The following is a 26,250-nucleotide window of genomic DNA, read 5'->3' on the forward strand; positions in this document are numbered from 1 at the left end:
AGCACGGTGTGGAAGAAAGTGCCTTAAAAAATGAACTGCGGAACATCAGTACTTATCCAAATTTTTTGGTAACTAAATCATAAACACATACATTTTATTTTATTCTATTCAATCAATCAATTAAATTATATCCTTACTCCTCCTTACATTTATTATATTGGATTTGGAAAATTCAGAAGTATGAAATGCTTCCCGAAGCCAAATCGTTAGTGATATTAATTACTTAACGAACTTGATTTATGTTAACGTTTTAGTGCACCACAGAGTCATAAATAATAATAAAGAAGAAGCATTAAAGAACATTGGCTCAGTTCCGGAATAAAAACGAATAGATACTATTTAAAAACCTCCGCCATTTTGAAGATATCTACCAATATATTATGCTAATTAGGTTTTTTTAGTCACCACGCAACCTTAAAGCATTAAAAAAATTTTAGCAAAATTTTGGTTACTATTTACTGAAAAAAAGGGACGGGCTTACTAAAGTCTTAATACTTGTTAAATAGAGTTCATTATGTAAAAATCTAGTACATTTTTACTACTAAACCTTGGTTATTTATAAATATATTAACCGACTTCAAAAACGCGAGGAAGTTGTCATTCGGTTGTATTTTTTGTTTTTTATCTCCAACATCGTCTGATAAATAAAACGATTTGGATTTTTTTTATTTGAAAGTATTAGGTCCATACATATGAAATTGGCGTTTTGTACGGGAGGAATATAAAGTGGTTTTTTTTTCGTAAAATATATTTAATTGATTAAAGTATGCACCGTTGTTATCTATACACTTTTGCCATCTCATAGGTAATTCATTATCTATCATTCATATCATATATAATCATTTAGTAAAGGGATCAACCTTTACTAAAAAAACCATGGGGGCGAGAATCAATAAACTCTTTGAAGGCGGTTTGGACTGCCGCATCGCAGTTGAATTTTTTTCCTCGTAAGAAATTGTCCAAATTCTGGTAAAAATTATAATCTGTTGGAGCAAGGTCCGAGGAGTACGGTAGATGTCGCAGACATTCCGATTGTAGCTCATCTAACTTAGTGGTTGTGTGTTGTGCAGTGTGTGGTCTTGCATTGTCGTGAAGCAGCAGTGGCCTAGAGTGATTGACCAATCTCGGTTGTTTATTTATTTACACTTTATTGCACCAAGTAAAAAGAGAAATAACAAATACAGTAAATATTAATGAGAAGTGATACAAAAGGCGGTCTTGTCGCTAAGCAATCTCTTCCAGACAACCTTTGGGTAGAAGATATTGAGAAAGAGACAAAGGGTAGGTGGCGCACTATTATATAAATATTATCATATACAAACATATATACATACCTACATACACATACATATATAATGTATATATATAAATATATATATGTTTAGCAGTTAGTTCTTCCTTCATGGTTTGCAGTTGTTGACAATAGATATCTGTCGTAATCTAGCCAAAAGATTTTAGAAAGCTGTAGTGAACGACAACGGCGCTAGTCCACCAAACACTCACAAGTAACTTTTTCTGAGTCAATTTTCGTTTAGGCCAGGATTTAGCTGGGTCTCCAGGGTTAAGCCATTGTGACGGGGATCCGAGGGGATCCGAGGAGTCATAGGGTTTTTCCACCGTAGCTACGCCAATATCAAATTTAGTCCAATGTACGACACTTTCCAACGCTAATGAGTAAGCTGTAATAATTTGATTAAATATTATTAATACTGCTATTTAATATAAGTAGACATCTTAGATTGTATAGATAGAGTATCGAGCCTCAAAAATGGGTCAACTTTTGTTAACTAATTTTCAAATTAGCTTTTAGCTCCATTTTTTTTATTAATATTCTACATATTTACGCATAGAATGTATCTTGACGTATTTATATTCAATTATTTAATAAATTAATTTATTAATTATAATTTATTTAAATAATTAATTATTATATATATGGAACCCAAATATGCGTGATGCCAAATATGAGTTATGCAAAGGGCTATGCCCGAAGTTTCTTTGCGTGATATAATCCTAAATGAGAATAACGAGAATCAAAGAGACAAAAGAACCAAAGTAACCGACATAGCGCAAAGGATAAGCAAGCTGAAGTGGCAATGGGCTGGTTACATAGTTCGAAGAACAGACAACCGATGGGGAGGAAAGGTTCTTGGGTGGCGACCCCGTACTGGCAAATCCAGTATAGGATGAACACTCACTAGATAGAGTGACGACCTCAAATGCAGTCAGTGGATACAGGTGGCTGGCATGGTTCATTATGTCTATGAGGGTAGCCTATATCCAGCAGTGGACATATAATGGCTGAGATGATAATGAATAATAAACATACAAACAACATACTTATACATTTATAGTAGGACATTTAATCCATCTCAGTATCAAAAACAATATTTATTTCTTTGATCTCAAAGAAATTTTTAAGGACTTGTTTTTTTGTTGATTTATAGGACGTAGATGTAAGGTGTGTATTTAACAGATAGACTATATTTTTTACATATTTGTATATAATATACAAATTTAAGAATATATAAAAGGTACTTAACGTTTCATTTAAAATTGAGAGGAACCAATAACGTTAACTCTTTTCTCATAACGGCTATATTTATTTCGTAGGCAACATCGTTTTTAACAAATATTCGTAGCTATTCATTCAACCGTGTGGTTGACTTCAGTAATATTGATATTGTTTATCAATAGAATTTGATTAGATTCCCGAAGTAAATTGTCTAAAACGTCAACATTCCAAGGATAAGCACAATATTATTGTATGTAATTGTGTCACAATGAAAATTGTTGACAGTCCAAAATATTTTTTATAACAGTTGTTATAAAAAATACACCTTTCGAATAAATATTATAAATATCCCAATGCTTTCTTTTTTTCTTTTTTTTAATTTTTCAAAAATAAGAATGTTCTCAATTTGTATTTTTTTATGATTGTTAATATATATATATATGGCTATAAGGACGAGGGATGGTCATCAGTCTTCCTCTTAAAACATCTCTAAAGATTAACTGCGGTTGTCAATCCGCTTGGCAAGTGTGGCAACTACTGGCAAAACCTCCCAAGAAAAGGTTGATAGCAAATTTGGATGTTTATATGTTTGTTATTCAGTTATATTTAAACGGTAATATATTTAAGTTTACAGACACAGATAAACAATGACTGATGTGAATACAGAATTACACTTGTAACTGAATATAGCAAGAGATATATGTTTCGCGTACACCGTTCCCTCGATATACCTTATAACGACCTGGCGGGTATTATGATTTTTTTTGCTCTAAAATATTTATTTATTTTATTTAAACTTTAATGCACAATGAAACTATGTACATATAGCGGACTTAATACCAGACGGTGTTCTCTACTAGTCAACCATTGGGCAAACCGAGAAATAAGTAGGCGATGCAAATTAAATAGCTAGACTAGAGACTTATGCAGTATCAAATCGCAGCTTAATTCAACTAAGACGCTTAAGCTTATCTCCCAGTCGCGAACCAAATAATATTGGAAAAAAAAGTAGGCGATGCATTAATGAATTGAAGAAATATAAAAAATAGTATTTAATATATTATAAACCTACATATAATATATTAAATAAATAAATACATAAATATCACTATAACAAACAAATAACTATATTAGAAAAGTAAATGAAACAATCTATGAATTAAACAAAGTAACTAGCAAGATTATTTATGGTAATATTATTGATACTAACTGGTCTAAAATACTTCGCGTGACCCCATCCTAACGTGATGGCGTCGGCGCCCCATATTAGCCAGCTTTCCACATAGTTTATTGCTACTGCACCGGGCTGATATGAACAGTACTTATTGTAGGTTATATCGTTAAAACCAAACGATTTATCAACTTCAGCCAATGCGAAATCGCTCCAAGTCTATCTACCCCTTGTTATTGTTTTGTCCAGCCAATAACCTATGTATAGTAAAGACTATAAAATAATGATAGTGCATTCGAATATACACATTCTCATTAGATGTCGCATTATTATTTTTATGGTTGTAATTAGGTACATGTAACTTACAAAGCTGCTGAGTAAGCTCAAAAGATTTTATTTGACTAGAGACAAATCTTATTTTACCAGAAGGATATTTTGTACAAAAGTCGTTTGCTTGGGTATCTCTGTCCCGTTCATATTTCTACCGTGAAGCAATTGTGTTTGTATGGCTGTTTGAAGGGTGGGATTTGGCAGTGAATTTACAGGGTACAGAAGAATAACACCTGAGTCCTCGGGAATGGTAACGCATGGGTGCTATTATGGGAGAAACAGTATACTCTGTTATGTCCATGGTACTGCTCAGGTCTACAGAAGACGGTTACTACTTTCCATCAGATGGGCCGTTTGCCATTCTAAGTTGCATAAAAAAAGACAAATTTAGATTATGTTCCACATAATTTTATATCGACAAAGGTTTAAACAATTGAAAGTATATAATATATTTAAAATATTTTGGGTTAAATTTGGTGTAGAAGAATACTACCATTAAATATTTTAATAGCATATTTAAGCCATGTTTGATTGACGTCAAAAATTTTCAATTTCAAAAAAACTTTCCGCACTATCTCGGCGTTCACTTGTTTAGTTAGTATTTGTGATATTTGAAATTACTTTGTCCTTTTTTGAATTTTTGATTCGCGAAATATCTGTCCCAATTATAATATAGCTATATTATGTGAAGATAACTTAGTTTTATATACCATTAACGATTTAAATTTGAACCCGCATGGAAGAGTAGACAAACTTATAACGGCATTTATTTAGTGTTCCATTAAGAACAGAGTTGGCCAAGTAAAGTCTCTTCCCTCTTGGGTTAAAACTACTCAATGATGTTTTGAGTTAGTTTGAGATGTATTTGCCTCCAACTTGCTAGTGTTTCATACAGAACGACCACAGAGAATTTATATTCAAATATTTAAAATATAAATGTTATTTCTATTATTGTTTTATTTATTTATTTATACTTTTGCACACAATAAAATATGTATACAGAACGGACTTAATGCCTGATGGCATTCTTTACCAGTCAACCGTTACGCTAAACAGTGAGAGTAAATGGCGGTGCATTGATTTAACAAAAAACAATTTGTAAATTAAATAAATATTTTGAGAGATAACAACATTATTACATTTTAAGATCAATGAAGATACGAACACATAGAATTTATAAACAACAATATACTTACAAAACTATTTATTTATTCTTATACACGTACATAAATTGTTACATACTTATATGGTGTTTTTATCTGATTTCTTTTAATTGTAGTTATAAAGTATATATTATTTTACTGATACTTTCCTTGATGAGCGTGTTGGATGACTGTACAGCTCACCCAGTTGATCAAATAAATAACTTATGTTTACTTACATAAGAACTAATAATTCGATTCATTGTCCGCTTTGTACATTCATCATTCATAACATATTCCGCTTTTACGTATTTACGGTAGCCAAATTGAACATATACGTATTCCACGTCATATAAACAAGTGCTTGATGTCATTATATACCATTGGTTGATAATGACCCTTCCGCAAAGCCAACCATCGAAAACTGGTTTGGATTGTGGTGCTTTAAGTAAATAAACCTGATAGTAATTATTATTGCTAGGTAGTGGCAAAGAACCTGATGCGCTTAATAGAGGTATTTTTTTTTAATTTAAAAATAGTTTGCTTGGGTACCTCTGTCCCATTCGTGTTTCAACCGTAAAGCAGTTGTGTTTGCAGGGCTGTGTTTCGATTTTAAGGGTGGGATATGGCGTGAATTTACAAGGTACAGAGGAATAACATCTGAGTCCTTAGGAATGGCATTGCATGGGGGGTATCATGGGCGAAACAGTATACTCTGTTATGTCCATGGTACTGCTCATGTCTATAGGCGACGGTTACCATTTTCCATCAGGTGGGCCGTCAGATTGTTTGCCATTCTAAGTTGTATAAAAAAAATTAGCATGACATGTGATCGCACCTTTCTAATCGAACACAGAAACTTATGATACATAAATATGATCAACAGAAAAGAGATTTACTTTCAACAATTGACTGCATTATGCCGACTCATTAGTACTTTTTCACGCTACGTTTGAAGGTTTCGAGTTTACAAGGTGAAGGAAAGACGTTACGGGCAAGACCATTTCACATTTTTACGGTACGATTCACGTAAGAGATGACAAACTTACTCGTACGTGAGCGCTGTTGTAGCGGTAGTTGCTGCCTATTCTCGTTGTGCAATATCGGAAAGAAGGAAGGAGGAAGATGGAATAAGGCATAAGATAGTGACAAAGAAGCTAATTTTATTATAATGATTAATATTAGATATATAATTAATAATAATAGATGACAAAAATATATAATAAAATAAGTTAAATAAGTAAATAAAAACTTTAGAATCATGTAAAAATTAACTCAGAACCAGAATGAGCGTAAATTTGTTAACAAAAGGAGATATTGGTTCCAAAGTAAATAAAAGATATCGTGTAACATACAATTATCTGTAAACGAATCGAGAAACTTCTCTTTGCGTAAAATGTTTGTTAAGAGTAAACTTTATAACAAAGAGAATCATTAAAATTGGTGTATAATTGGCGAATATATTGCGGAACGTACAAATATATATTCAAATTTAGAATCTCCGTATATTTACAATCGATTAAAAATCACGGAAAATTAAGAAAGGAATGTAACTATATATTTGTTTTTTATTTCAACAATAGTCTCATTGATTATTCTGTGATTGCACCGTGAGCTTGTAAATGAATAGACAATAATTATTATGAATTAAATTATTAAGATAATTAGCTTCAATTTATATAAATATTAAATAAATAATTAAGATTGTGTTTCACAAAAACAGAACTGGCTTCGATTGTGGAAAAATTGGCTATTTTGATTTATAAATTAAAGTGATTTTGATAAAAGTACAATTGGTTTACTTTTAAAAATATATATGTACGATAACAAAACTACTCATTTCTATAATATTTTTAATTTGATTCTCTTCTTTTACTTTTAACACTTCTGTCTTTTGTAAAATTTTATTGAATTTTTAGTTATTTATTTACTATATATTAATAATATACAACAATAAGTATATCTAATACTACTCAAACTAAAGCTACTGGTGTTAAAAAGATATATGTAAATAATCGTATTAATATTGTACATACACCTAAGTATAAAATATATAACATTCATTTAAATATATTTAGATATTATAACATTATTTAGTTATTTCTTAAAATCTACAAAGCATATTTCACAAAAGTAATATAAAATAATGGAAATGATATAAAATGAAATGTAAAAGGTGAGCAGATATTTTTTACCTTTCTTTCTAATTTAGATTATTATTTCTCGGGGAAGGTTCTATTCAATGCAATTTAAGATGCAAATGTTCTAGATATTCGGTAGAAGTAGACGGATAAAAAATGTTTATAAATTTATTAACATTATGTTTTTGTTAGATAATATATTCTGAAACAATTCAAAATTTTGTTTCAGAAACTGATTATAATTATTTTATGTAACTTAGAATGGCGCATAGGTCTACCTGATGGAAAATGGTTACCGTCACCTATAGACATGGTCAGCACCATGGACATAACAAAATATACTGTGTCGTTCATAGTACCAGTCATGCATTGCCATTCTTGAGGACTAAGATATTTTTAAATGCATTTTTTTTTAAATACGCTTTTGGTATACACTGGTGGGATGAAAATGAAAGATGATAGGTGAAAATGAAGGCAGGTTAGTTTGGATCATCGTGAAGAATTCTACAATAATTAACCACGATCATTTCTAGGGGGAATCGCGTGGATGTTGTCCTGTTTTTTTTAATAGGTGATGATGATGATGGAATGGTAACCCCGTCTGCGCTAATAGTATACACTAGCGGTGCACCAGTGAGGGATGATAGGTGAGGATAAAAAAACAGGTCAGTTAGCCCATCGTGATGAATACACTTGGAGTTCAGTACAATGGTTTCCAGGGGGTCACGTGAAGGTCGAACTGGTTGGGTATATTGCTAGCAATGGGGTCCCTAATCTCCATTACGAGTATTTACAATCTCTTCCCCCGGTTGACCTGGTTAGGGTATATTGCTATGGAGCTGTTGGCACCTATTATCAATACTCTTCCCCCCCTTCCCTTCCTCTGTACCCTGTAATTTCATTGCCATATTCCAGGCTTCAAACTTCAACAGAACAATTTAGACATACTTCAACGGAAACCATAAAAACCAAAAGTTCGATTCAAAAGATCTATACGATTTTGTGATAATATTACAAAATATGTACTCGTATCTATGTTATTATTTATTAGATGTCAGAATTTTTTTTTATTTTTTTTATTAAGTATAAAATTGCCAAACTGTGTCGAAAATTTTATTACCACTGTTACATTACATTTTGATATATTTATGATATATTTATTATATATGTATAATTACAATGGTCTGTAAAACTTGTGGGAGACTGGACCCTAAACTAGATCAGAGATCTGTATCTCAGGAATCCAGATTAATATTATATTAAAAAGAGTGATTAATATTATGAGTGATAAAATAAATCTGTTTTCGATTTGCACTATTATTTGACATCATCTGATCATCTTATGATCGAAACAATTATTCGTTTGTTTACATTTTTAATATGTTCTATTGAAACAGTACCTACATATTTTGGGTACATCAATCAATACATTAATATTAATATAATTTATATATTATGCATTTTGTTTGGTTACTTTTTTGTATTTACTGTGTCTGTCTTGCGCCATCTAGTACCTTTCTCTCTGTAATTATCTACTATTTATGCCAGGTTGTCTGTAAGAGATTGCTTTTAGCGATAAGGCCGCCTTTTGTATATGCACATTCTGTATAAATACTTGTATACATCTCTATTGTGCGCAATAAAGGGTTATTATAGTACTATTATAGTTTATATGTATAGATTGATTCACTCAAAATATATTTATTTACTATTTATTGCTCTGCTTAAAGAATTATATATATATATATATATATATATATATATATATATATTATGCTCTTATATATATTTACTTTCTTTTCTTTAGAAGTCAGACGGATTATTCGCAGTTCGGCCGAGTCCGACATTACAAATCGTACGTAAGCCGTATTTTGCCTCAACTAACAAGTAGGTGTCATTGTATAGAGTACAACAAATAAAATACAAAGGTAGATAAACTATTATTAACAATTATTTGCCCACAATTAAGTTTGTGTAAGCAGATATTCAAAATTAACTGTATCCCGTGACTTTACCTGTTTTAATTAGTATATCCCTGAAGTATTCTATTTGTCAAGTTAGGCGAAGTTAGTTATGTATTATTTAGTTAACATGTTAGTTAATAACCAGTATCATCACCATAGTCATCGTATCAGCTTTTAACTATCCACTGCTGAATGTAAGCCCTCCTCTAGGGATGTTTTGCCAATAGTTGCCACATTTGGCAGGTGTGTTAGGCGTTGGAGATGTTTTAAAAGGGACGTTGCTGCCCAGCCCTCCCTTAGTCGCCTCTTACGACACTCTTGAGAAAGAAAGGGGTAGCCTATTCTATGCCGGGACCACACGGAAAGTTACCCGTGTAGCAAATTTTATTAAAATCCATTCAGTAGTTTTTGTGTGTAAGAGTAAGAAATAATCAACGTATCTATCGTTACAAACTATAGTTACGAATTTATAATATTAACAGGATGTCATAAGCAACTTTAATTATAATTATGTCTAAGCAGGAAGTGATGATGACGCGCGGGAAAGAGTAAGAAACATCTATCTATCCATCGTTACAAACTTTCGCATTTATAATATTGATAGGATCTCACAAGCAGCTTTAATTATAATCATATTTAATCAAGGAGTGATGATGACGCGTGAAGGACAACCCTGGTGTTAAAGATATACTGAAATGTTAAGTACACTAAAATTTTCAATGTAGTAATAGTACATTACTGCAGCGGCCAGCAACTGAGGCATTGATGTACGAACATGCAAATGTGGGCCGAGGCGTAGCCGAGGCACACATGTGTGAGTCCCTCATCATCATGTCGTCGTAGACGACTAAAGGTGGACGAGAGTTCCTTCAAACATATTCTTAATAATTTCGTATTGTTTTATTTTTTAATTTAATATTATGATGTAATTTCTCCCATATACTGAGTAATAAATGTAGGTCTACATTATGATAACCCTATCGCTATGAGTTGCATAAAACTCGCGATACTTTAAGCTTGACATTTCATTTACAAAGAGGGTTTAATTGAACTATTTCAGACTAGTTAACCCAAGAAAGATTCAATTTAAATTTTAAATACTTCTAGAACTTGTTTCACAATCGATAAGGAAAGTTCTTCTCACTTAAGCAACTTCGAAATTAACTGTTGAGTAAACTGGCCACTTGCGTTTCGTAATCTGTAGGATTTATCATCTGAAACCTAAATTGAGTTATTGAAAGGATTTAATTCGTAAGTAATTTAGGCAGAGATATGTTTTACTAAATATATATACATATATATTTATTTATTAATTTATTCTTTATTGCACAATGAAATTTTGTACAAGTGGCGAGCTTAATGCTATAATGGCATTCTCTACCAGCTAACCTTTAAGTAAAAACAGAAAGCGTATAAAGGGTAAGATGTGGTGAAAAATATGTAACACAATTATAGTAACATACTGAAATCATTATACATAAGAATATATAAGAAATACACATATAGTACATAAACATTACATTTTTATATTAAAAGTAACTTTTAATATAAAAATATGTTTACAGGGTGCTTTGCGTAGATCTACAGGGATTTAATTTCAGAAGCTGATAACAGCGATGGTATAAGAATTGGACATAAATCCGGAATAGTATGATAGGGATATGTATATACGCTCATGACTGTAACCCTTTATAGGATAGTGAGAGGCATTTGTTGGCTGATATCGTTGTGGCAGTGAACAAACAATCAATAATTGTCTGCACGTGACAGTCCTCGTGTTGCAGGCGTCTATAGGCTATATTAACCCTTTAGCATTAGACGGATTGTATGCTTGTTTGCCACATTTATGGTATGAATAAAACCATAATATTTCATTGATAATATTTGAATTTATATTTCATGTAACTTGAACAGAAGGGCAAACAAATTGATGGAAAGTGGTAACCGTCGCTTATGGACATGAAAGGTATCATGAACGAAACAGAATATACTGTGCCATCCATGATACTCCTTATGCGTTGCCATCCCTGAGGACTAAGGTTTTATGCCTTTGTACCCTGTAATATTACTGCCATATGCTCGCTTCAATCTGAAATACAAACATGCAAATATAAATTCTTTACGGTAGAAACACCAATGGGACATCAAAGTAAACGATTTTTGTACAAAGTCTCCCTCTAATAGCATACACGTAAAATAAAGATTATTGACAATTTTATGGTATTCTATCAATTAAATTGAACATTTTTCGTACAATCGGTAGGTCGTTTATTGACATATTTTTTGATACCAGATGGCTCAATACATATATAATCGGCGAGCATTTTTGAATAAATTAATGAATGTGAAAGAAGTAAAATAGATCTATTTGAATCGAAGCATTTGGCGTTCCATTTTTTCTGTCTACCCCAATGGGAGAGAGGCGTGATGGTAATGGATGTATGTCTCATCTAAATAGATATGTAAGGATCTATAATATACGCTTGTTTATGTGTACCAAAAACTTTGTTCCGAAAACATGTTTCTACATGTACCCGATTTGGGAACACAAGTTTTAATACCCTTTTGCTTTTTCAAATAAGCAGATGGTTCTGAAACTTACGTTCCCAGGGTAGTAACTTTGTTTGACAACAATTTCGAAATATAATACTCATTACTTAAAACTATAAAACATTTTTTTTGTTTTTCTAAAATAAGAATGCTTGCATTAATTATTATCATCATCATTTCAGCCATTATCCGTCCACTGCTGGACATAAGCCTCCCCAAAGACTGTCATAAAGAACGGTCCCGAGCCACCTGCGTCCACCGATTCCTTGCAATGCATTTCAGGTTGCCACTCCATCTCGTGGGGGTCGTCCTGCACTACGTGCATTCATTATATTTATTATTAATTATATATTGTAAACTAGTTATTTGTCTCGGCTTATCTGTAATGTAGTCTTCAAAATTTCAGACTTGAAAAAGAAAGGGGTTCAAGAAATGAAAAACAGACTCTAAGTAATAATTAGTAATAGGATGCCGTATAATCCCAGCATAGATTGGACCATTTCTTTTATCCAATGGGTGTCGTAAGAGATAACTAAGGGAACTTAACGGTCTAGGGATGTGTAGCAGTGTCCTTTTGGAGAGACAAAAACTAAAATAAAACAATTTTGAATAATGACAGGTAACCGGTTTCAATTAGGTTCTTGAAGGTAGCAAATAACTAGGTGCTGTGTCTGGAGGATGGCAATGAGTTCCATAGTCGGACAGAAATATTAATAAGGTTTATATTATTTCATTCAAACAAAAAAATCCATATTTATAACTTATCATGCTTAATTAATTGCCCAGATGAATGTACCACGCCAACTGTTTAAATAATATCGAGCAGGTGCATCTGTTACATAATTAGCTCTAGCATACCATAAGACGAGGTGGCCGAGCGGTTAAGGTGATGGACTGCTAATCCATTGTGCTCTGCACGCGTGGGTTCGAATCCCATCTTCGTCGAATATTTTTGCATATTTAATTGTCTATAAAAATATTGCAGTTAATATTATATCATATAATATTAATTGCATAATATGTATATCAGTCAATGTTTTCGCTAGTTGTAAAAACCGAAGTTCATAATTTTTAATAAATAAAATGAAACTTTTATGTAAGTCCACGCAGATTTTGGTCTAAATTGAAGTCTAATTTTAATAAAAAGGAAGTAAGTGAAGTTTATTTTCAGTAAAAAAAAAAATACGTTGCATTTTTTACTTAAGATTGATTAATTAAAAAAAGGTTGCATTTTCATAGTAGCTCAATTATCTCATATTGTAAAAACATAATGAAAAGTTTTTTTTATACCATGTGGTGGTAAACAAGCATGTGGCCTCCTGATGGTAAGCAGTTACCGTAGCCTACAAACGCTTGCAATACCACGGGCATTACGTGCGCGTTACCTTGAAGAAACCTTTTTACCCCTTTTTTGAAGAAACCCATGCTGTAGTCTCTTGCAAAAATTTTGATAGAGGGCTCATTTCAAAACCTGAGCGTTCGAGGGGGGAAACATCTCTGAAATCGCGTTAAAAGCGACCATCTAGGCATGGGAATGAATTCCCTGTCGATGGTAAGCTGTTTGATGGTAGCAAATGGCCGTGGGTATCATATTGAACAATTCCTCTGAGCACAGTCCGTTGTACAAACGGTAGAACACACAGAGTGAGGCAAAATCGCTTTTAATACTTCAGCATTCGATACTGCTTATAAGCTTTTTTACTTATCATCATGATCATCATATCAGCCTTTAACTGTCCACTGTTGAACATAAGCTTCCCTCTTGGGGGTTTTGCCAGTAGTTGCCATGCTTGGCAGGCGGGTTAGCAACGGCAGTTAGGCTTCAGAGATGTTTTAAGAGGGACGCTGCTGCCCATCCCTTGCCCTCCTTAGCCGATTCTTACGACACCCACGGGAAAGGAAAGGGTGGCCTATTCTACGCCGGGACCACACGGTAATTTCTTACTGATACCGAGTATTTTTGTTTTAAATCATAATAATATTGACCCTCAATCTGAGTTTGTCAATACTTCATTACTGATACATACTTCACTATGACTGCCATAGACAAAAGTTTATAGATGAGGAAGATACCGAATAATAGACACTTACACGTCTTTAGAACAACGCCCTGTATTAACAATTTGGAAACTTACATAGGTATATTGCATTTCCATAAATATATAATACATAGATATTAATACTGACAGATGACGCTATTATGAGTTTGTAAGGATCTGTATTAGCCGTTTACTGTCCACTGTTGTACATAGCCTCTCCCATAAGGGGGTTTTTGCCAGTAGTTGCTACGCTTATCAGGCGGGTTGGCAACCGCAATTTGGCTTTTAGTGATGTATCAAGAGGGACGCAGCTGCCCATCCTTCTACTATAAGCTTCTTTAGTCACCTCTTACGACACCCATAGGAAAAGAAGGGTTGGTCAATTCTATCCCGGGATTTACACAATAATGAGGATAGATGAATGTTTATTACTCTTTCACGCAAAAACAACGGAACAGATTTGAATTAGATTTGTTACACGGATAGGTTATATCCTAACATGGTATATAGGATACTTAAAATTCTGTTTCATGTGTGTGTTGCCGTAGGATACAGCTAGTCTTAATATAGAAATAGGTAACATCATCATCCCAGCCATTATCCGTCCATTGCTATATATAGGCCCCCCCATGGACTGCCATAAAAAATCGTCCTAAATCGAAATATTACTTACAGTGTTTTAAAACCTATATAATATACCTATTGATAGAGATCTCCATTCACGAACTCCTTTCATAAATATTTGCTTTACCTTTAAAGCTGTTTGCTAAACCTTTATGATGAGGGATATTTTTTTGAACACAACGTTTTCTCTTTATTCTCGCTGCCTCGTCTTTTCATGGTCTCAAGTCCATAGAACGATAATTCTCTAGGTAAATTTCAGTCGCGTCTTAATAAAACCTCTATAACTACTTGCTATCTGTAGAGCGTATGCTCTGTAGTATCTACTCACTGTTAAAGGAAATAAATATAGGACTATTGTTCGTGGCCAAAATGTCTATCTATGCAGACTTTTTAGTTTTTCTTTGACATGCTTCTCTTGTATGTATGACGCCGTACTGAAGTTTATCTAGGTTAAAGTATGCTCTTTAATTTCTTCTCTAGGGTTAAAAAGTGACACACATAACACAGATGTGTGCATACTACATACGTTATCTATTTAATTCCATATCCATGTCACTTTATTTAAAACTTTTTTACCTATTTGTGTAAAAGTTGAACACGCTATGAATAGCAATATGACAAACGGTATAAATGAACCTTTTTTTTATAGAACACGGCTATTTGCGCTTTGTAGCACTCAATTAGCATAATACCTTACAAGTCTTTAATAATATTTCTGAATATGTATGAGGTTCATATTTGCTACAATTTTACATTAGTTAGGAATTAATACAATGTTACACCATTTGTTTGATATGTCATTTTTTTTTTATTATCAAATGCAATGAACTCACTATATGTTTTGGGAAACTGTATGCGAAATAAAAAAAATTAATTAAATAAATAAATAATAAAATGTAATTTATATAGATAGATACGTAATATTTATTGTTTTCTCCGTAAAATTACAATAGTAAACTTATTATAAATACAAACAATTGCAAGAAAATATAAGAAATAATAGACGGCTTTATCGCTAAGAGTGATCTATTCCAGGCAGCCTTTGGATGGAGAAGAGTAATTTTAAAAAATTTGACTGGAGGCAGGAAACTGTTCGTTTTTTAAATACATATAGAGAGATACGTACAATAATGTGAATATATACATATATATATATATATATATATATATATATATATATATATATATATATATATATATATATATATATATATATATATATATATATATATATATATATATATATATATATATCGATAAAATCGATAGCATTAGTAACCGTTTTTTAAATTATTTTAAGTCATTTATTAATAACAGCTGTTAATTATCCACTGTTAAACAAAAGCTTTCCTCTTGGGGGCCAGTAGTAGCAATGCTTAGCAGACAGTTGGCAGCCGTATTTAGGTTTTTCAAATAGATATTCTGTTGATGAGCAAAATGACAAACAAATGATACTGAGTGTCCATACTTAACATACTAACACAACGAGCCCTGCTTTAATGTAGGTAATATGAGAGACTCAAAATTATTGACTTTTTCGACTCCTGTTACTTTGGGAAAAGTAGTTTCGTTGATTGATAGAACAGTCCTTCAAAAGAATGCTAATAATTTTCAATATATCCTGTATTTTTATTTTTTTAGTTTGATGTAACTCTAAGGAAAAAATATGGGTGACTTTTATATATATATATTCTTTATTGCACTAAAACATACAGTAACAATAATAAGTTAATATAAATGTTAGCAAAGGCGAACTTATCTTTAAAAGAGATTTCTTCCAGTCAACCTAACGCAGTGGCATAGGAAGTAGTGAGTGGGCAGTAGTAGTCAAGACAGAAATTTAAATAAATATTTACATAAATTATAAATAATTATATATATACATATATACACACACACACATACATACATATATATACATACATACATACACATATATACATATATATATATATACACACATACACACATATATACATACACATACACACACACACACACACATACACACGTTAAATACAACATATAAATATCAAATACAAGAGAACACAATGATGACAGTCTTCTATTCATTTTTATATTTTGTTTTTTTTTTGGTATCGATACTGGATGGAAAACTCTCATGATTTGCTAGTTATATGAATGTAACGAGATTTCATGAGTTAAGCCGCTCATTTAAATTGGTAGCACCCACTCGTTAGCGTATATGCAAATTTGCTCATAACTTTCCCTCTTGACAATCTGACGTGAAAATATTATGAAAATTAAACTGTGATTAACTTCGCTCGCACTTCGTTAAACACGGTTTACTTTGCAAAGTTTACTTTAGTATTAGGTATGGTTTTTTTAATACTTTTTTTTAGGATTTTTTTATTGTATACGTCATAATCTAACTTTAGTAAAAGTACGGTTTAATCGGTATTTTAAGTTTCTTTTTTTTTTGTATTTTATGGGGATAAATCAGTCCCGTCATAGTTTAATTTCAGTAAGGATAGTTTAATAATAGTCTCAGCAATAACACCGCCTTACTGTACTTATACAATTGTATCGTTGCGTTTGTTAATTGTCTTGCTTATTTCCTATATTGTATAATGCAAATAAAGTCATTCTTCATATCATTAGTCATTGTTCTAAGATTTAGAAAAATAAATATTGTAAATTTTATGACTCTAAAATAAATTAAAACGATGGTCTAATTACAACTAATTATAATTAAAAAAAAACACAAATATATATTTACATATATATATTTTTTTATTTTTTTATTACTTATCTCCAATTATATAATCTAGGTTATTTATACATCAATGTAAATAACATGTATCATTACAAGAAATAATCACAATATGAATAAACACAAATTATATTAAAATTAATACGAGACCCGCACGATTTAAATCCTATCAATTGTGAAAGAATTATCAAAATCGGTAGATCGATAGAAGTATGATGTACTTTATTTTGTAAGCTGCATAGTACAAAAAAGCCATTTATATCTTAGTACTCTCTAATTAATTCACGCAAGGTACACCACGGGTTACAATCAGTATTATTATATAAGAGTACCAATGGCCATTTTCTATTCCATTACTATTTAATAATGCAAGTTATGTCACGGGTTATAATTAGTGTAAAAATGAAAAGATAAAGATAATAAAAGATAAAAAAGATATAAAGATAATAAAGATATAATTAAAGAGAAAGTTTGTAATGGATATATTTAAAAACTACTCAACTAATTTAAAAAAAAATATGTATAGAAAGCTACATTATCTGTGAATTTTATGTAGCCGTGCGAAGCCGGACCGGATCACTAGTATTATTAAATAAACAGATCAATTCAAGAGAAAACTATACCTTCAGCCTATTTCTAGATCAAATATAACAAGCATGTAGTTTACTGGAATCGTAACGTTATTCGATATACCTACTCCTTCATATTTAAGGGTTGTTTCAATTGATCACGCGTTTGGAATAAGCAATGTTATTCCGGTCCACTGCGCACCCCTGAATTGGCGTGTCGTGAACATGAACAACCAGGGTTGCAATTTATGTTTAAACCTTCAAACGGTCGGAAATATCGGTTTATCGTTGTTTTTTGATGGCGTATTATTAAGCTGACATTTCTTTTTTTTTTGCATTCATTTTTTTCCATATTCCGTGTGGTAATGGAGTAAGAATACAATATGTTATCAATCATATTCATCCAAGAAAAAAGGCGAGAATACGGTGAAGGTTGGGTGCAAAAGAAAGTAAACAAACTCTTAAATTTCAAGATTTAAATTACCTTGTCCTAAATTTAAACGAAATGTATAGATTAAAATCTATACATGCGACGCCTCGTTCTAAGTTAAAAAGTTTTCAATCTAAACTTACGATGCCTCGTTCTAAATTCAAATATTTTTTATACATACATATAATGCCTCGTTTTAAATTTTCAACAGACTTCAAAAAAGGAGATTATCAATTTGATTGTATTTTTTATTTGTTACCTCATAATTCCATCATTTATAAACCGATTTGGAAACTTTTTTTTTTCTGATAAGATATTCTTATAGATTGATCCCATAGTAATTTTATCAAAATCGACTTAGAAGTTTAGTTTTTAAATGAAAGCAATTGGTTTTGCCATAATTGAAATCGGTTTTTAGTGGAACTTAATCTTGATTTGTCATTATGGCCTATTGAAACAGATTATATCTCTAGTGTAAAACTGAGCTATATGTAAATATTCAATTATCATGTTAAAACGCCTTCTGTCGCGATACGCAGGTCAAAGGCACAAAAATATCCTCTTTATCGATGAAAAAATTTTCCCGATTGAAGAACACTACATAAGCAAAATGATAAAGTGTACGCTCATAGTTCTAAAGAAGCTGCTCAAGTCAGAAAGGTACAACGTGATCATCATTTTGCGTCAGTGATGGTTTGGTGGGGCGTGTCTTATCAAGGAGTTACAAAATTATATTTTTGTGAAAAAGGAGAGAAAAGTTCAGCCAAAGTGTATCGAGATATAGTCTTAGATCGTGTTGTAAAACTTTTCAGCAATACACTTTTTAAAAATATATCGTGGACTTTCCAGCAAGACTCTGCACCTGGTCACAAGGCACGAACTATCTAGCCTGGCTTGAAACCCACGTTCCGGACTTTATAAGAGCTGAAGACTAGCCCTCATCTAACCTGGACCTCAACCCTTTAGTCTTCAAATTATGGTCAGACTTAGAGGACATGACCTGCTCTAAACGACACGGTGACATTGAGTCTCATAAAAAATCTTTAGAGCAAGCAGTGGCGAAATTTCCCTTGGAAACACTGCGTAAATCCATAAATTTGTGGCCAGACAGATTAAAGGCCTGTATAAAAGCCAAAGGTGGCCATTTCGTATAGAATATTTGTAATTTTTTGCTGAGACTTTAAATGTAGGTTAATATGTAGGTATAAGTTTTAATTAATATTACATAAACAAAAATGCATTTTTATTTGTAACAGAATTTATGGCTGGACTAAGCACATTCACTTTTATAACGTATGTAAAGCATACGTATCTCATAATTTTAAGAATAACTAGTGGCTACATTTCATAACGTATGTCATTATTATGGACACTGAACTACAAGAGAGTGACAGGTTACGAGGCTTTCGCTCCATTTTTCGCTTGTGAAATACTTTATTTATTTTTCTTGTCTTTGGTCTAACTGCTATATTGTTTTTACTTTTATTAAATCTACACAAATAAAGAAAACTAACAATTTTATTTATTATTTTTATTTTAAAAATTAATGATTCCAAATTGATCAGCTAGGAAATCTGTACAAAAGCTTACTGAGTCCAGTCAATTAGTCTTTGAAAGTCCGATTTGCATTCAGTCCATTGTTAGACTTTGAGCTCACTAAGTACTACGTTCATAGTCAAGAACATGAAAATAAAAATGAAAAATGGAACGCAAAGGTATTTTATATGTTTAATTTTGTACTAAGAACAATATTCCTTGCTGTTTAAAAAAAATTATCAAGTATTCAAGGATTGTCTGAAAAAGTATTTTCCTAATAATCTTTAAAATAAATAAGTAACATTTTTTTATTTATATTAGTATTTAAATAATACACGAAATAATTTATTAAAAAAGTTTCATATTCCTAATCTCGATTATTTTTATACTAATTTATATTTGATGTAATTTTATTACGATTATTTATTTGTTTGTTCGAGCGCGTCGACCTATTACAAGAATCATAGTCGCAACGTATCTGTAATCTATACAAACATGTAAAAAAAAAAACTTAGAATATAGAAATTTCTTATATTTATTTTTATATAAAACGATTCTTTATAAGATGCTCTATTATTATGAAAAGGATCTAACCCATTCCCTTCTGATGGTTGGTCAAAGAGACCCATTGCATTATTCATTTATTAACCCAGTTACGATACAGCGAGAACAAAGGTACGTAGAGAAAATGAGAAGAAAATCGATAGACAGCTTAAAACTAAATGAATTTTACTCAGTTATACACGAAACAAATAAGACACAATTATTACTTACTGATTGAATTATACGTAAATGGTATTTTATGTGTTCACTTAGATTTATTGGAGTATTTCGAGTGTCAAAACGATGTCCCAAAAACGGTAAAAAATTATAGCTGATAATTTTAACGAAAAATAAAGTGCACTATTTTTTGGTATTGAAAGTACTTAATAAGTGTTAAAATTTTAGTATTAGGAATAAAACATTTTTTTTTATTTCAAATTTTATTATGGAAATAATAACTTTAAAAATTTGGTATACTACTGGTACTGCATAATTTACACATTGAGTAATTGCGTAAAAATGGTTGTGTGAAGAAATTTACTAATACAAAAATTTAATATTAAATTCGAATCTAATTAAACATCTTCGAAATTTAAAGCGTAAGCCTATATAAATAATTATAGTACCAAATTATGGTTATGTCTCTACCATAAGTATGATATATATATATAGACTTAGGTAAGTAACTATTTATTTATTCTTTATTATCGTGGTCACATTACAAAAAATGTTTAGTACAAAATGCGGACTTAATGCTATATAGCATTCTCTTCCAGTCAAGTACCTGTAGATATATTTCAATTTTATTGGAAAAATTATAATCGGTAATAAATATATCATCAGGTAAGCTCTTTGCAGTCTCTTCCTTTGCTCCCTGTGTTATAAAAATAAATATTTAAATTTATAATTATTATTTCAAATAAATGATAATTAAAAATTACCAATTTAAATTTAATTTCGAACAGAATATGCAATACCCTATTTCGTGCTAATAAATTGAAAGTGAAATTGTTTCTGAGAAAATGGCAATTGTTTTATTTGTTATTCCGTCCTTTATCAAATTTTTCGCTAAGTGAAAATAAACATCGGCCCTAAACAAATTATCATAATTTGACAAAGATTTTTCGACGCTTAGCAAAATTTCATTAAATCGTTAGCTCTAGTGATTATATTTGATTAAGAGAATTTTGTTAACTACATAAATCTGTTTTTAATTTGAAATTTCTAATGAAAAAATAATTGTAATTTGCATAATAAATGAAATGAAATCGTTTTAAAAACGCATACGTATGTGAAAAGAGTCTTCCGCGAGTATCTTAGTAATTATAATTTAATAGTGCTTAAAAGCAATATCTAAGTAAAAAAAAGGTTTCGATACAATTTTATTTTATTGAACTAGTTGTTGCAGAACTGGTTATTTGATTAGAATTATTTTGTTTAATACCGCTATTACTATATGTGTGATTGCCAACACTCGACGAAGAAGTTTTACAACCTTCCACATTAGCGATTAATCTCCGACTGCTATTTTATTTTCGCGCGTTTTGCGACACGTGAAACGAGTGTCGCAGTGTCAGTAATGGTAGCGGAATTAAACAAAATAATTTTATTCGAATAAGCAACAATAAATAAAATTTTAATAAAAAGCTAAGTTATGTTGAAATTATCACTGAAACATTCTATAAATAGAATTACTAAAAATCAAAAATTACATCAACAGATTTTTAAAATTTTTATCTTTATTGAACGTCAGCAAAATATTACCAGATATAATTACCAGAGGGAGACTTTGTACAAAAGTCGATTGCTTGGGTACCTCTGTCCCATTCGTGTTTCAACCGTGAAGCAGTTGTGTTTGCATGGCTGTGTTTCAGTTTGACGGGTGAGATATGGCGTGAATTTACTGGGTACAGAGGAGTAACACCTGAGTTCTCAGGAATGGCAACGCATGGGGGGTATCATGGGCGAATCAGTATACTCTGTTATGTCCATGATACTGCTCATGTCGACGGTTACCACTTTCCATCAGGTGGGCCGTCAGCTTGTTTACCATTCTAAGTTGTATAAAAAAATATATATATTTTATGAGTTAACTAATAGTTTGTTTACATTTTTATTAAATTCTATTGAAACATCTCTTTGAAACTTATTATTCCTCACTGGTGCCCCGTTAGTGTAGTTAGCGCAGACGTGGTTATCATTCAATCCTCATCCATTAATAAAAACACTTAGTAATGACAACGCATGAGGCATACCATGGGTATCATAGTTTATTACGTAATTATGTGGCGTAATTACGTAATTAAGCTTATTTGCTATTCGAAATAAAAAAGATAAAAAATAACCCATGCATTAATAATTTATATCAGCTTTTAACTGTCCACTGCGGAACATAAGCCTCCCCCTTGGAGGTTTTGCCAGTAGTTGCCACGCTTGACAAGCAGATTGGCAAATGCAGTTAAGCTTTAGAGATGGTTTAAGACGGACGCTTTATATTGATAATAATGTAATTTAATAATTTCTATCTAGTTCTCTATAAAATCTAGTAGTCTATAAAATCTAGTTTATTTGTATTGTGTCTAATCTAATCTACAGCAATATCTTGAGTACATTGTATGTATTATGTTCAGCAGTAGACAGATAATGGCTGAGATGATCATTGTATCAACTCCATAGTATAGTGTTTAGACGTGATTGAGTGACAGATACCCAAAGATGATAAAGTCAATTACATTTATAATATTAGTGGATATATATTCAAGGAATAATTAAAAGTAATTAGTAATTACAATCATATAGAATCCTAATTGCCTGCTGTGAAAAAAGTATGCGATTAAAGAAATAAGTTGGTAAGGTTCCTACAGTGTTAACAAAGAAGATTTTAATGTATTAATTTTTTTTAATTTTCTATGGTTTGAATGAAATTTTGTACACAGGCTATACTTTGTATTATTCATATTATACGTTATATATATATATATATATATATATATATATATATATATATATATAGAGAGAGAGAGAGAGAGAGAGAGAGAGAGAGAAGGAGGAAGATGAAGAAAGAACACAGGAAAATAGTACTAAAGGGAGAGATAGTAATAGTAAGATAATATTTACAGAAATGCAACCTATTGTTTGTTTGTACGACAGTCGACAGACTATAGCGCTGATTTTCAGCGGCAGCCTTCGGGTGCACTCATAAATCGAACGACTATATGAAAAACTGACTACATGGCTCTGTGGTACCAGCATAGAATAAGCCACCTCTTTTCCGTGGGTGTCGTAAGAACCAACTAAGGAGGCTGAGGGATGGGCAGCAGCGTCCCTCTTAAAACATCTCTAAAGCCTGACTGCGGTTGCCAATCCGCCTGCTAAGCGTGCCAATTACTGGCAACCCCTCCCCCCCAAGGGGAAGCTAATGTTCAGTAATGGACAGTTAAAGGCTGATGTTATGATATGAAAAAGTACATTGATAATTAACATCGACTTGTGACAGTTCGAAATAAATTGCGATCGTTCAAAGAGTTTAAATACAAAAGAAATATTATTAATAATGAACGAACTTTACATTACATATATATATTTTTTTAAAAGTTATATGTATTTACTAATGTTAAGTTTCAGTTAATTTCATATTTGTAGAAGAAATTATAATTAAAATTAACAAACCGTTCAGGTCCCAATGTGTGAGTTCCTCTTAATTGACTAACGTACGGTCGCCTATAGATTTGTATATTTAAATAATAAAATAGAAATTCAACAGGAATTTTATTTCAAAATGTAAAATGACAGTATTATAAATGGAAATATTATTAAAATATGTAAATAATATTCCAGTATTATTGTGATTGATTAATGATTGAAAAATTTCAAAATGGCCGAGATTAGAACCTGCACCTTTTACGCCTCCACTGAATTGTAAATAGAATTCACTATAAAATTATTTTGTTAAACATTTTTTATGATTATTTATTTTAGCTTATAATATGCAATAAATGTATTAATGAATAAAGTAAATTATAATAAAATTTATCTAAATTTATGAATTTCAATTTATTAGAATTGTTTATATCGGGTTTAATTGCATATTAATATACGAACATAGAAGAATTAATAGGTAGTAGTTGTGTCCTGCGGTTTCAACTGTAGTCGCAATCAAATGCAAGAAGAATTTTGTGATTCCGACTATTAATCCCAGACTTCGAAACTTCGCACTTCGAAAGCGCGAAATAAATTTAAGCAAAATTTGATAAATTCACAGTTACCTACCTTACCGTCGTCTACCTACCAATATGTCATTCTCTTCCAGTCAACTGTTACGCTAATCAGAGAGAGAGAGTACATGGCGGTGCATTGGTCTAACAAAATCAATTTGTAAATTAAATTAATCAATATAATATATATAATAAAATTGTAACTGGTTGTCTGTACATGAAAGATGTATAAGAAAACCTATTATAGGGGGGCTTTATGAATTCAATAGAACACAAAACATTTAATTTTAGAATTTTTGCCTGTTTGTCTGTACATTTGTGTATGCTGATCTCAAAAACGGCTTAACTGATTTAAATGTGATTTTCACCTAATATTTAGTGTTTATTTCATTTCAATCGGTTCATAAATAAAAAAGTTATATCGATCTAAAGAATCACATATGAAATGCTATAAAATAACCGATCAGTTGAATTGGCTGAAAGTTAAGCTCGCCTTTGTACATTTGATTACATTTGTCACATTTTTATAAATAATTGGTGTGTATAATAAATAAATTTATTTGTTATAGAAATTATTACAGTGTGCGTTATTCTAGGCCACCTTAAGTTTGTAATATTGTTTTACCTATGTAGGTAACAAGATCCAGGCATTTGAATTATGTAATAGTGTGGTTTGAGATATTGTAACTGTAAATTAGCCTTTGAAATGGGTCAGCCTGAGATAAACATCTAGGATGGTAGAGATACTATACATTCTATGTATCTATGTACAAACTGAAGTGACATAATTAGAAAACAAATGTAATAAAAAAAATAACATTTTCAAAATTCCTTCAAAGGGGAAATCGGTCAGGTATATTTTTTATACTACTATGGTGGAAAGCGGGTTGACAATTGCATTTAGGCTTTGGCAATATTTTAAAAGGGACTGCCAATTCCTCGACTACTATTCGAGTAATAGTAAAGAGTGAAATGGCTGTTTTTCTGTAGTTATTCTGTAGTAGTAGTGTAGTAAAATCCCGCTTTAAATTTAGAACGTCGAATCGTGTGTGTAAACGGCGTTCTAAATTTAATATTTTGAAATCAAGAAACCTACGAAATATCGTATTAGTTTACTAGTCGATGTTAATTTTGCTACTATGGTTTGAATAGACATAATAGTAACTATCTATTCATCTTAATATATAGGACAGTTTATCGTACAATTTTGCTAAGTAACTTATACAATATTATGTTCGTTAGTCAAGCAGTTCAGGCTACGTGTTGCACCAAAGGACTGCACAAAAGACTTATATATAAACAAAGGCTTCCCTTAAAGTGTGCCGTAAAGAACAGTATGGAAGCATCTGTATATATAATACATCCAATAAAACAATAGCCTAATTTCTTTGGCAATTATTCTGAATTTATCCGATTAATAAATTTTATCCAAAAACACTCAGCCGGCATTATTGTACAAACATTTGAATATTTTTCGTGGATTGTCAAAAAATAAGATGTTTGTGATGTGATCATTTATATCGTAAGAGGCAACTAGGGAAATAAGGCACAATCTTCACAATCCCCCAGTGCAACAAGTAAAGCAAAACAGAGGGAAAATTTGAGATAAAACTCTACACAAAGCTGTGATAATTCCTACTAATATTATACAGTTTGTAGCGAAGGATAAATGAATGTTTATTACTCTTTCACACAAAAATTACTGAAAGAATTTGAATGACATTTAGTATACGGGTAGATCATATCTT

At 31.3% G+C, this 26,250-nt stretch overlaps 1 non-coding gene across 1 annotated transcript; it reads left to right on the top strand.

The window, feature by feature from the left end:
• Positions 1 to 12,676: 12,676 nt before the first annotated feature.
• Positions 12,677 to 12,758, top strand: Trnas-gcu (transfer RNA serine (anticodon GCU)). Its single transcript has one exon. It is a non-coding gene; the product is annotated as a tRNA-Ser (tRNA).
• The last annotated feature ends 13,492 nt before the right edge of the window (positions 12,759 to 26,250 follow it).

Source organism: Galleria mellonella, unplaced genomic scaffold (assembly GCF_026898425.1).
Source record: "Galleria mellonella isolate WM207_F2 unplaced genomic scaffold, CSIRO_AGI_GalMel_v1 utg35, whole genome shotgun sequence".
In the NCBI taxonomy this organism is placed as follows: Eukaryota; Metazoa; Arthropoda; class Insecta; order Lepidoptera; family Pyralidae; genus Galleria; species Galleria mellonella.